This window comes from Halictus rubicundus, unplaced genomic scaffold, assembly GCF_050948215.1.
Source record: "Halictus rubicundus isolate RS-2024b unplaced genomic scaffold, iyHalRubi1_principal scaffold0042, whole genome shotgun sequence".
Taxonomy (NCBI): Eukaryota; Metazoa; Arthropoda; class Insecta; order Hymenoptera; family Halictidae; genus Halictus; species Halictus rubicundus.
Window position 1 is genome coordinate 1451573 of NW_027488583.1, and position 14486 is coordinate 1466058.

Here is a 14486-nt window from a genome sequence, read left to right on the forward strand (position 1 = left end):
CTATCCTCTATCCTATTCTTACTCTATCCTATCCTATCCTATCCAATCCCCTATCCTATCCTATACTCTATCCTATCCTATCCGCTATCCTATCCTCTCTCCTCAATTCTATAACATCCTCTATCCTATCCTATACTCTATCCTATCCTATCCTCTATCCTATCCTCTCTCCTCAATCCTATAATATTTTCTATCCTATCCTATACTCTATCCTATCCCACCCACTATGCTATCCTATCCTCTATCCTATCCTATCCTCTATCCTATCCTATATACAATCCTATCCTATCCTCTATCCTATCCTATCCTCTATCCTATCCTCAATCCTATCCTATCCTATCCTCTATCCTATCCTATCCTCTATCCTATCCTTTCCTCTATCCCATCCTATCCTCTATCCTATCCTATCCTCCATCCTATCCTATCCTCTATCCTATCCTATCCTCTATCCTATCCTTTCCTCTATCCTATCCTATCATCTATTCTATCCGATCCTCTATCGTATCCTATCCTCTATCCTATCCTATTCTCCATCCTATCCTATCCTCTATCCTATCCTCTCTCCTCAATCCTATAATATTCTCTATCCTATCCTATACTCTATCCTATCCCACCCACTATGCTATCCTATCCTCTATCCTATCCTATCCTCTATCCTATCCTATCCTCTATCCTATCCTGTCCTCGAGCATATAATATCATCCATCCTATCCTATTCTCTATCCTACCCTATCCTATCCTCTATCGTATCTTATCCTCTATAATATCCAATCCTATGTCCTATACTGTATCCTATCCTATCCTCTATACTATCCTATCCTCTATCCTATCCTATCCTCTATCCTATCCTATCCTCTATCCTATGCTCTATCCTCAATCCTATCCTCTATCCTATCCTATCCTCTATCCTGTCCTATCCTCTATCCTATCCTATCCTCTATAGTATCCTATCCGCTATCGTCTCCTGTCCTCTATCCTGTCCAATCCCCTATCCTATTCTCTATCGTCAACTATCCTATATCCTATCCAATCCCCTATCCGATCCTCTATATTATCCTCTTTACTATCCTGTTCTCTATCCTATCCTATCCTCTATCCTATCCTATCCTCTATCCTATCCTTTCCTCTATCCTATCCTATCCTCTATTCTCTCCTATCCTCCATCGTCTCCTGTCCTCTATCCTATCCAATCCCCTATCCTATCCTCTATCGTCTCCTATCCTCTATCCTATCCAATCCCCTATCGGATCCTCTATCCTATCCTATCCTCAATCCTATCCTATCCTCAATCCTATCCTATCCTCTATCCTATCCTATCCTCTATGGTATCCCTTCCTCTATCCTATACTATGCTCTATCCTATCCTATCCTCTATCCTATCCTATCCTCTATCCTATCCTATCCTCAATCCTATCCTATCCTCTATCCTATCCTATCCTCTATCCTATCCTCTATCCTATCCTGTCCTCGAGCATATAATATCATCCATCCTATCCTATTCTCTATCCTACCCTATCCTATCCTCTCTCGTATCCTATCCACTATCCTATCCAATCCTATGTCCTATACTGTATCCTATCCTATCCTCTATCCTATCCTATCCTCTATCCTATCCTATCCTCTATCCTATCCTTTCCTCTATCCTGTCCTATCCTCAATCCTATCCTATCCTCTATCCTATCCTATCCTCTATCCTATCCTCTATCCTATCCTGTCCTCGAACATATAATATCATCCATCCTATCCTATTCTCTATCCTACCCTATCCTATCCTCTATCGTATCCTATCCTCTATCCTATCCTATCCTCAATCCTATCCCATTCTCTATCCTATCCTATCCTCTATCCTATTCTATACTCTATCCTATCCTATCCTATCCAATCCCCTATCCTATCCTCTATTCGATCCTATCCTCTATCCTATCCTATCCTCTATAATATCGCATCCTCTATCCTATCCTGTCCTCGATCATAAATATCATCCATCCTATCCTATTCTCTATCCTACCCTATCCTATCCTCTATCGTATCCTATCCTCTATCCTATCCAATCCTATATCCTATACTCTATCCTATCCTATCCTCTATTCTATCCTATCCTATCCTCTATTCTATCCTATCCTATCCTCTTTCCTATCCTATCCTCTATCCTATCCTCTCTCCTCAATCCTATAATATCCTCTATCCTATCCTATACTCTATCCTATCCCATCCACTATCCTATCCTATCCTCTATCCTATCCTATCGTCTATCCTATCCTATCCATTATCCTATCCTATCCTCTATCCTATCGTATACTCTATCCTATCCTCTTTCCTATCCTATCCTCTATCCTATCCTATCCTCTATCCTATCCTTTCCTCTATCCTATCCTATCCTCCATCGTCTCCTGTCCTCTATCCTATCCAATCCCCTATCCTATCCTCTATCGTCTCCTATCCTCAATCCTATCGAATCCCCTATAGGATCCTCTATCTTATCCTATCCTCAATCCTATCATATCCTCAATCCTATCCTATCCTCTATCCTATCCTCTATGGTATCCCATCCTCTATCCTATACTATGCTCTATCCTATCCTATCCTCTATCCTATCCTATCCTCTATCCTATCCTATCCTCAATCCTATCCTATCCTCTATCCTATCCTATCCTCTATCCTATCCTCTATCCTATCCTGTCCTCGAACATATAATATCATCCATCCTCTCCTATTCTCTATCCTACCCTATCCTATCCTCTATCGTATCCTATCCTCTATCCTATCCAATCCTATGTCCTATACTGTATCCTATCCTATCCTCTATCCTATCCTATCCTGTATCCTATCCTATCCTCTATCCTATCCTTTCCTCTATCCTATCCTATCCTCTATTCTATCCTATCCTCCATCGTCTCCTGTCCTCTATCCTATCCAATCCCCTATCCTATCGTCTATCGTCTGCTATCCTCTATCCTATCCAATACCCTATCGGATCCTCCATCCTATCCTATCCTCTATCCTATCCTATCCTCTATCCTATCCTATCCTCTATCCTATCCTATCCTCTATCCTATCCTATCCTCTATCCTATCCTCTATCCTATCCTGTCCTCGAACATATAATATCATCCATCCTATCCTATTCTCTATCCTACCCTATCCTATCCTCTATCGTATCCTATCCTCTATCCTATCCTATCCTCAATCCTATCCCATTCTCTATCCTATCCTATCCTCTATCCTATTCTATACTCTATCCTATCCTATCCTATCCAATCCCCTATCCTATCCTCTATTCGATCCTATCCTCTATCCTATCCTATCCTCTATAATATCGCATCCTCTATCCTATCCTGTCCTCGATCATAAATATCATCCATCCTATCCTATTCTCTATCCTACCCTATCCTATCCTCTATCGTATCCTATCCTCTATCCTATCCAATCCTATATCCTATACTCTATCCTATCCTATCCTCTATTCTATCCTATCCTATCCTCTATTCTATCCTATCCTATCCTCTTTCCTATCCTATCCTCTATCCTATCCTCTCTCCTCAATCCTATAATATCCTCTATCCTATCCTATACTCTATCCTATCCCATCCACTATCCTATCTTATCCTCTATCCTATCCTATCGTCTATCCTATCCTATCCATTATCCTATCCTATCCTCTATCCTATCGTATACTCTATCCTATCCTCTTTCCTATCCTATCCTCTATCCTATCCTATCCTCTATCCTATCCTTTCCTCTATCCTATCCTATCCTCCATCGTCTCCTGTCCTCTATCCTATCCAATCCCCTATCCTATCCTCTATCGTCTCCTATCCTCAATCCTATCGAATCCCCTATAGGATCCTCTATCTTATCCTATCCTCAATCCTATCATATCCTCAATCCTATCCTATCCTCTATCCTATCCTCTATGGTATCCCATCCTCTATCCTATACTATGCTCTATCCTATCCTATCCTCTATCCTATCCTATCCTCTATCCTATCCTATCCTCAATCCTATCCTATCCTCTATCCTATCCTATCCTCTATCCTATCCTCTATCCTATCCTGTCCTCGAACATATAATATCATCCATCCTATCCTATTCTCTATCCTACCCTATCCTATCCTCTATCGTATCCTATCCTCTATCCTATCCAATCCTATGTCCTATACTGTATCCTATCCTATCCTCTATCCTATCCAATGCTCTATCCTATCCTCTATCCTATCCTATCCTCTCTCCTATCCTATCCTCTATCCTATGGTATCCTCTATCCTATCCGATCCTCTATCGTATCCTATCCTCTATCCTATCCTATACTCTATCCTATCCTATCCGCTATCCTATCCTCTCTCCTCAATCCTATAACATCCTCTATCCTATCCCTTCCACTATCCTATCCTATCCTCTATCCTATCCTATCCTCTATCCTATCCTATCCCCTATCCTATCCTGTCCTCTATCCTATCCTATCCTCGATCCTATCCTTTCCTCTATCCCATCCTACCCTCTATTCTATCCTATCCTCCGTCGTCTCCTGTCCTCTATCCTATCCAATCCCCTATCCTATCCTCTATCGTCTCCTATCCTCTATCCTATCCAATCCCCTATCGGATCCTCCATCCTATCCTATCCTCTATCCTACCCTATCCTCAATCCTATCCTATCCTCTATCCTATCCTATCCTCTATCCTATCCTATCCTCTATCCTATCCTATCCTCAATCCTATCCTATCCTCAATCCTATCCTATCCTCTATCCTATCCTATCCCCTATCCTATCCTCTATCCTATACTATCCTCTATCCTATCCTATCCTATCCTCTATCCTATCCTTTCCTCTATCCTATCCTATCCTCTATTCTATCCTATCCTCCATCGTCTCCTGTCCTCTATCCTATCCAATCTCCTATCCTATCCTCTATCCTATCCAATGCCCTATCGGATCCTCTATCCTATCCTATCCTCTATCCTCTATCCTATCCTCAATCCTATCCTATCCTCTATCCTATCCTATCCTCTATGCTATCCCATCCTCTATCCTATCCTATCCTCAATCCTATCCTATCCTCTATCCTATCCTATCCTATATCCTATCCTATACTCTATCCTATCCTATCCTCTATACTATCCTATCCTCTATCCTATCCTATACTCTATCCTATCCTATCCTCTATCCTATACTATCCTCTATCCTATCCTATCCTCTATCCTATCCTTTCTTCTATCCTATCCTATCCTCTGTTCTATCCTATCCTCCATCGTCTCCTGTCCTCTATCCTATCCAATCTCCTATCCTATCCCCTATCCTATCCAATGCCCTATCGGATCCTCTATCCTATCCTATCCTCTATCCTCTATCCTATCCTCAATCCTATCCTATCCTCTATCCTATCCTATCCTCTATTATATCCTATCCTCTATCCTATCCTATCCTCAATCCTATCCTATCCTCTATCCTATCCTATCCTCTATCCTATCCTATCCCCTATCCTATCCTATCCTCTATCCTATCCTATCCTCTATCCTATCCTATCCCCTATCCTATCCTATCCTCTATCCTATCCTCTATCCTATCCTCTATCCTATCCTATCCTCTATCCTATCCTATACTCTATCCTATCCTATCCTCAATCCTATCCTATCCTCTATCCTATCCCATCCTCCATTCTATCCTATCCTCAATCCTATCCTATCCTCTATCCTATCCTATCCTCTATCCTATTCTATACTCTATCCTATCCTATCCTATCCAATCCCCTATCCTATCCTATACTCTATCCTATCCTATCCGCTATCCTATCCTCTCTCCTCAATTCTATAACATCCTCTATCCTATCCTATACTCTATCCTATCCTATCCACTATCCTATCCTATCCTCTATCCTATCCTATCCTCTATCCTATCCTATCCCCTATCCTATCCTATCCTCTATCCTATCCTATCCTCTATCCTATCCTTTCCTCTATCCCATCCTATCCTCTATTCTATCCTATCCTCCATCGTCTCCTGTCCTCTATCCTATCCAATCCCCTATCCTATCCTCTGTCGTCTCCTATCCTCTATTCTATCCAATCCCCTATCGGATCCTCCATCCTATCCTATCCTCTATCCTACCCTATCCTCAATCATATCCCATCCTCTATCCTATCCTATCCTCTATCCTATCCTATCCTCTATCCTATCCTATCCTCAATCCTATCCTATCCTCAATCCTATCCTATCCTCTATCCTATCCTATCCTCTATCCTATCCTCAATCCTATCCTATCCTCAATCCTATCCTATCCTCTATCCTATCCTATCCTCTATCCTATCCTCAATCCTATCCTATCCTCAATCCTATCCTATCCTCTATCCTATCCTATCCTCTATGGTATCCCATCCTCTATCCTATACTATGCTCTATCCTATCCTATCCTCTATCCTATCCAATGCTCTATCCTATCCTCTATCCTATCCTATCCTCTATCCTATCCTATCCTCTATCCTATCGAATCCCCTATCGGATCCTCTATCTTATCCTATCCTCAATCCTATCATATCCTCAATCCTATCCTATCCTCTATCCTATCCTCTCCTCTATGGTATCCCATCCTCTATCCTATACTATGCTCTATCCTATCCTATCCTCTATTATATCCTATCCTCTATCCTATCCTATCCTCAATCCTATCCCATTCTCTATCCTATCCTATCCTCTATCCTATCCAATGCTCTATCCTATCCTCTATCCTATCCTATCCTCTATCCTATCCTATCCTCTATCGTATCCTATCCTCTATCCTATCCTATTCTCCATCCTATCCTATCCTCTATCCTATCCTCTCTCCTCAATCCTATAATATCCTCTATCCTATCCTATACTCTATCCTATCCCATCCACTATCCTATCCTATCCTCTATCCTATCCTATCGTCTATCCTATCCTATCCATTATCCTATCCTATCCTCTATCCTATCGTATACTCTATCCTATCCTCTTTCCTATCCTATCCTCTATCCTATCCTATCCTCTATCCTATCCTTTCCTCTATCCTATCCTATCCTCCATCGTCTCCTGTCCTCTATCCTATCCAATCCCCTATCCTACCCTCTATCGTCTCCTATCCTCTATCCTATCGAATCCCCTATCGGATCCTCTATCTTATCCTATCGTCAATCCTATCATATCCTCAATCCTATCCTATCCTCTATCCTATCCTCTCCTCTATGGTATCCCATCCTCTATCCTATACTATGCTCTATCCTATCCTATCCTCTATCCTATCCTATCCTCTATCCTATCCTATCCTCTATCCTATCCTATCCTCTATGCTATCCCATCCTCTATCCTATCCTATCCTCTATCCTATCCTATCCTCTATCCTATCCTATCCTCTATGCTATCCCATCCTCTATCCTATCCTATCCTCTATACTATCCTATCCTCTATCCTATCCTATCCTCTATCCTATCCTATCCTCTATCCTATGCTCTATCCTCAATCCTATCCTCTATCCTATCCTATCCTCTATCCTGTCCTATCCTCTATCCTATCCTATCCTCTATCGTATCCTATCCGCTATCGTCTCCTGTCCTCTATCCTGTCCAATCCCCTATCCTATTCTCTATCGTCAACTATCCTATATCCTATCCAATCCCCTATCCGATCCTCTATATTATCCTCTTTACTATCCTGTTCTCTATCCTATCCTATCCTCTATCCTATCCTATCCTCTATCCTATCCTGTCCTCTATCCTATCCAATCCCCTATCCTATCCTCTATCGTCTCCTATCCTCTATCCTATCCAATCCCCTATCGGATCCTCTATCCTATCCTATCCTCAATCCTATCCTATCCTCAATCCTATCCTATCCTCTATCCTATCCTATCCTCTATGGTATCCCATCCTCTATCCTATACTATGCTCTATCCTATCCTATCCTCTATCCTATCCTATCCTCTATCCTATCCTATCCTCAATCCTATCCTATCCTCTATCCTATCCTATCCTCTATCCTATCCTCTATCCTATCCTGTCCTCGAGCATATAATATCATCCATCCTATCCTATTCTCTATCCTACCCTATCCTATCCTCTATCGTATCCTATCCTCTATCCTATCCAATCCTATGTCCTATACTGTATCCTATCCTATCCTCTATCCTATCCTATCCTCTATCCTATCCTATCCTCTATCCTATCCTTTCCTCTATCCTATCCTATCCTCTATTCTATCCTATCCTCCATCGTCTCCTGTCCTCTATCCTATCCAATCCCCTATCCTATCGTCTATCGTCTGCTATCCTCTATCCTATCCAATCCCCTATCGGATCCTCCATCCTATCCTATCCTCTATCCTACCCTATCCTCAATCCTATCCTATCCTCTATCCTATCCTATCATCAATCCTATCCTATCCTCTCTCCTATCCTATCCTCTATCCTATCCTCTATCCTATCCTATCCTCTATCCTATCCTATACTGTATCCTATCCTATCCTCTATCCTATCCTATCCTCTATCCTATGCTATCCTCAATCCTATCCTATCCTCTATCCTATCCTATCCTCTATGCTATTCCATCCTCTATCCTATCCTATGCTCTACCCTCAATCCTATTCTCTATCCTAAGCTATCCTCTATCCTATCCTATATACAATCCTATCCTATTCTCTATCCTATCCTATCCTCTATCCTATTCTATACTATATCCTATCCTATCCTATCCAATCAACTATCCTATCCTCTATTCGATCCTATCCTCTATCCTATCCTATCCTCTATAATATCGCATCCTCTATCCTATCCTGTCCTCGATCATATAATATCATCCATCCTATCCTATTCTCTATCCTACCCTATCCTATCCTCTATCGTATCCTATCCTCTATCCTATCCAATCCTATATCCTATACTCTATCCTATCCTATACTCTATCCTATCCCATCCACTATCCTTTCCTATCCTCTATCCTATCCTATCCTCTATCCTATCCTATCCATTATCCTATCCTATCCTCTATCCTATCGTATACTCTATCCTATCCTCCATCCTATCCTATCCTCTATCCTATCCTATCCTCTATCCTATCCTATCCTCTATCCTATCCTATTCTCCATCCTATCCTATCCTCTATCCTATCCTCTCTCCTCAATCCTATAATATTTTCTATCCTATCCTATACTCTATCCTATCCCACCCACTATGCTATCCTATCCTCTATCCTATCCTATCCTCTATCCTATCCTATATACAATCCTATCCTATCCTCTATCCTATCCTATCCTCTATCCTATCCTCAATCCTATCCTATCCTATCCTCTATCCTATCCTATCCTCTATCCTATCCTTTCCTCTATCCCATCCTATCCTCTATCCTATCCTATCCTCCATCCTATCCTATCCTCTATCCTATCCTATCCTCTATCCTATCCTTTCCTCTATCCTATCCTATCATCTATTCTATCCGATCCTCTATCGTATCCTATCCTCTATCCTATCCTATTCTCCATCCTATCCTATCCTCTATCCTATCCTCTCTCCTCAATCCTATAATATTCTCTATCCTATCCTATACTCTATCCTATCCCACCCACTATGCTATCCTATCCTCTATCCTATCCTATCCTCTATCCTATCCTATCCTCTATCCTATCCTGTCCTCGAGCATATAATATCATCCATCCTATCCTATTCTCTATCCTACCCTATCCTATCCTCTATCGTATCTTATCCTCTATAATATCCAATCCTATGTCCTATACTGTATCCTATCCTATCCTCTATACTATCCTATCCTCTATCCTATCCTATCCTCTATCCTATCCTATCCTCTATCCTATGCTCTATCCTCAATCCTATCCTCTATCCTATCCTATCCTCTAGCCTGTCCTATCCTCTATCCTATCCTATCCTCTATAGTATCCTATCCGCTATCGTCTCCTGTCCTCTATCCTGTCCAATCCCCTATCCTATTCTCTATCGTCAACTATCCTATATCCTATCCAATCCCCTATCCGATCCTCTATATTATCCTCTTTACTATCCTGTTCTCTATCCTATCCTATCCTCTATCCTATCCTATCCTCTATCCTATCCTTTCCTCTATCCTATCCTATCCTCTATTCTCTCCTATCCTCCATCGTCTCCTGTCCTCTATCCTATCCAATCCCCTATCCTATCCTCTATCGTCTCCTATCCTCTATCCTATCCAATCCCCTATCGGATCCTCTATCCTATCCTATCCTCAATCCTATCCTATCCTCAATCCTATCCTATCCTCTATCCTATCCTATCCTCTATGGTATCCCTTCCTCTATCCTATACTATGCTCTATCCTATCCTATCCTCTATCCTATCCTATCCTCTATCCTATCCTATCCTCAATCCTATCCTATCCTCTATCCTATCCTATCCTCTATCCTATCCTCTATCCTATCCTGTCCTCGAGCATATAATATCATCCATCCTATCCTATTCTCTATCCTACCCTATCCTATCCTCTCTCGTATCCTATCCACTATCCTATCCAATCCTATGTCCTATACTGTATCCTATCCTATCCTCTATCCTATCCTATCCTCTATCCTATCCTATCCTCTATCCTATCCTTTCCTCTATCCTGTCCTATCCTCAATCCTATCCTATCCTCTATCCTATCCTATCCTCTATCCTATCCTCTATCCTATCCTGTCCTCGAACATATAATATCATCCATCCTATCCTATTCTCTATCCTACCCTATCCTATCCTCTATCGTATCCTATCCTCTATCCTATCCTATCCTCAATCCTATCCCATTCTCTATCCTATCCTATCCTCTATCCTATTCTATACTCTATCCTATCCTATCCTATCCAATCCCCTATCCTATCCTCTATTCGATCCTATCCTCTATCCTATCCTATCCTCTATAATATCGCATCCTCTATCCTATCCTGTCCTCGATCATAAATATCATCCATCCTATCCTATTCTCTATCCTACCCTATCCTATCCTCTATCGTATCCTATCCACTATCCTATCCAATCCTATATCCTATACTCTATCCTATCCTATCCTCTATTCTATCCTATCCTATCCTCTATTCTATCCTATCCTATCCTCTTTCCTATCCTATCCTCTATCCTATCCTCTCTCCTCAATCCTATAATATCCTCTATCCTATCCTATACTCTATCCTATCCCATCCACTATCCTATCCTATCCTCTATCCTATCCTATCGTCTATCCTATCCTATCCATTATCCTATCCTATCCTCTATCCTATCGTATACTCTATCCTATCCTCTTTCCTATCCTATCCTCTATCCTATCCTATCCTCTATCCTATCCTTTCCTCTATCCTATCCTATCCTCCATCGTCTCCTGTCCTCTATCCTATCCAATCCCCTATCCTATCCTCTATCGTCTCCTATCCTCAATCCTATCGAATCCCCTATAGGATCCTCTATCTTATCCTATCCTCAATCCTATCATATCCTCAATCCTATCCTATCCTCTATCCTATCCTCTATGGTATCCCATCCTCTATCCTATACTATGCTCTATCCTATCCTATCCTCTATCCTATCCTATCCTCTATCCTATCCTATCCTCAATCCTATCCTATCCTCTATCCTATCCTATCCTCTATCCTATCCTCTATCCTATCCTGTCCTCGAACATATAATATCATCCATCCTATCCTATTCTCTATCCTACCCTATCCTATCCTCTATCGTATCCTATCCTCTATCCTATCCAATCCTATGTCCTATACTGTATCCTATCCTATCCTCTATCCTATCCTATCCTGTATCCTATCCTATCCTCTATCCTATCCTTTCCTGTATCCTATCCTATCCTCTATTCTATCCTATCCTCCATCGTCTCCTGTCCTCTATCCTATCCAATCCCCTATCCTATCGTCTATCGTCTGCTATCCTCTATCCTATCCAATACCCTATCGGATCCTCCATCCTATCCTATCCTCTATCCTATCCTATCCTCTATCCTATCCTATCCTCTATCCTATCCTATCCTCTATTACATCCTATCCTCTATCCTATCCTATCCTCAATCCTATCCCATTCTCTATCCTATCCTATCCTCTATCCTATTCTATACTCTATCCTATCCTATCCTATCCAATCCCCTATCCTATCCTCTATTCGATCCTATCCTCTATAATATCGCATCCTCTATCCTATCCTGTCCTCGAGCATATAATATCATCCATCCTATCCTATTCTCTATCCTATCCTATCCTATCCAATCCCCTATCCTATCCTCTATTCGATCCTATCCTCTATCCTATCTTATCCTCTATCGAATCCTATCCTCTATCCTATCCAATGCTCTATCCTATCCTCTATCCTATCCTATCCTCTATCCTATCCTATTCTCTCTCCTATCCTATCCTCTATCCTATCCTATCCTCTATCCTATCCGATCCTTTATCGTATCCTATCCTCTATCCTATCCTATTCTCTCTCCTATCCTATCCTCTATCCTATCCTCTCCTCTATCCTATCCGATCCTTTATCGTATCCTCTCCTCTATCCTATCCTATTCTCTATCCTATCCTATCCTCTATCCTATCCTCTCTCCTCAATCCTATAATATCCTCTATCCTATCCTATACTCTATCCTATCCCATCCACTATCCTATCCTATCCTCTATCCTACCCTATCCTCTATCCTATCCTATCCTCTATTATATCCTATCCTCTATCCTATCCTATCCTCAATCCTATCCCATTCTCTATCCTATCCTATCCTCTATCCTATTCTATAGTCTATCCTATCCTATCCTATCCAATCCCCTATCCTATCCTCTATTCGATCCTATCCTCTATCCTATCCTATCCTCTATAATATCGCATCCTCTATCCTATCCTGTCCTCGATCATATAATATCATCCATCCTATCCTATTCTCTATCCTACCCTATCCTATCCTCTATCGTATCCTATCCTATATCCTATCCAATCCCCTATCCGATCCTCTATATTATCCTCTTTACTATCCTGTTCTCTATCCTATCCTATCCTCTATCCTATCCTATCCTCTATCCTATCCTGTCCTCTATCCTATCCAATCCCCTATCCTATCCTCTATCGTCTCCTATCCTCTATCCTATCCAATCCCCTATCGGATCCTCTATCCTATCCTATCCTCAATCCTATCCTATCCTCAATCCTATCCTATCCTCTATCCTATCCTATCCTCTATGGTATCCCATCCTCTATCCTATACTATGCTCTATCCTATCCTATCCTCTATCCTATCCTATCCTCTATCCTATCCTATCCTCAATCCTATCCTATCCTCTATCCTATCCTATCCTCTATCCTATCCTCTATCCTATCCTGTCCTCGAGCATATAATATCATCCATCCTATCCTATTCTCTATCCTACCCTATCCTATCCTCTATCGTATCCTATCCTCTATCCTATCCAATCCTATGTCCTATACTGTATCCTATCCTATCCTCTATCCTATCCTATCCTCTATCCTATCCTATCCTCTATCCTATCCTTTCCTCTATCCTATCCTATCCTCTATTCTATCCTATCCTCCATCGTCTCCTGTCCTCTATCCTATCCAATCCCCTATCCTATCGTCTATCGTCTGCTATCCTCTATCCTATCCAATCCCCTATCGGATCCTCCATCCTATCCTATCCTCTATCCTACCCTATCCTCAATCCTATCCTATCCTCTATCCTATCCTATCATCAATCCTATCCTATCCTCTCTCCTATCCTATCCTCTATCCTATCCTCTATCCTATCCTATCCTCTATCCTATCCTATACTGTATCCTATCCTATCCTCTATCCTATCCTATCCTCTATCCTATGCTATCCTCAATCCTATCCTATCCTCTATCCTATCCTATCCTCTATGCTATTCCATCCTCTATCCTATCCTATGCTCTACCCTCAATCCTATTCTCTATCCTATCCTATCCTCTATCCTATCCTATATACAATCCTATCCTATTCTCTATCCTATCCTATCCTCTATCCTATTCTATACTATATCCTATCCTATCCTATCCAATCAACTATCCTATCCTCTATTCGATCCTATCCTCTATCCTATCCTATCCTCTATAATATCGCATCCTCTATCCTATCCTGTCCTCGATCATATAATATCATCCATCCTATCCTATTCTCTATCCTACCCTATCCTATCCTCTATCGTATCCTATCCTCTATCCTATCCAATCCTATATCCTATACTCTATCCTATCCTATACTCTATCCTATCCCATCCACTATCCTTTCCTATCCTCTATCCTATCCTATCCTCTATCCTATCCTATCCATTATCCTATCCTATCCTCTATCCTATCGTATACTCTATCCTATCCTCCATCCTATCCTATCCTCTATCCTATCCTATCCTCTATCCTATCCTATCCTCTATCCTATCCTATTCTCCATCCTATCCTATCCTCTATCCTATCCTCTCTCCTCAATCCTATAATATTTTCTATCCTATCCTATACTCTATCCTA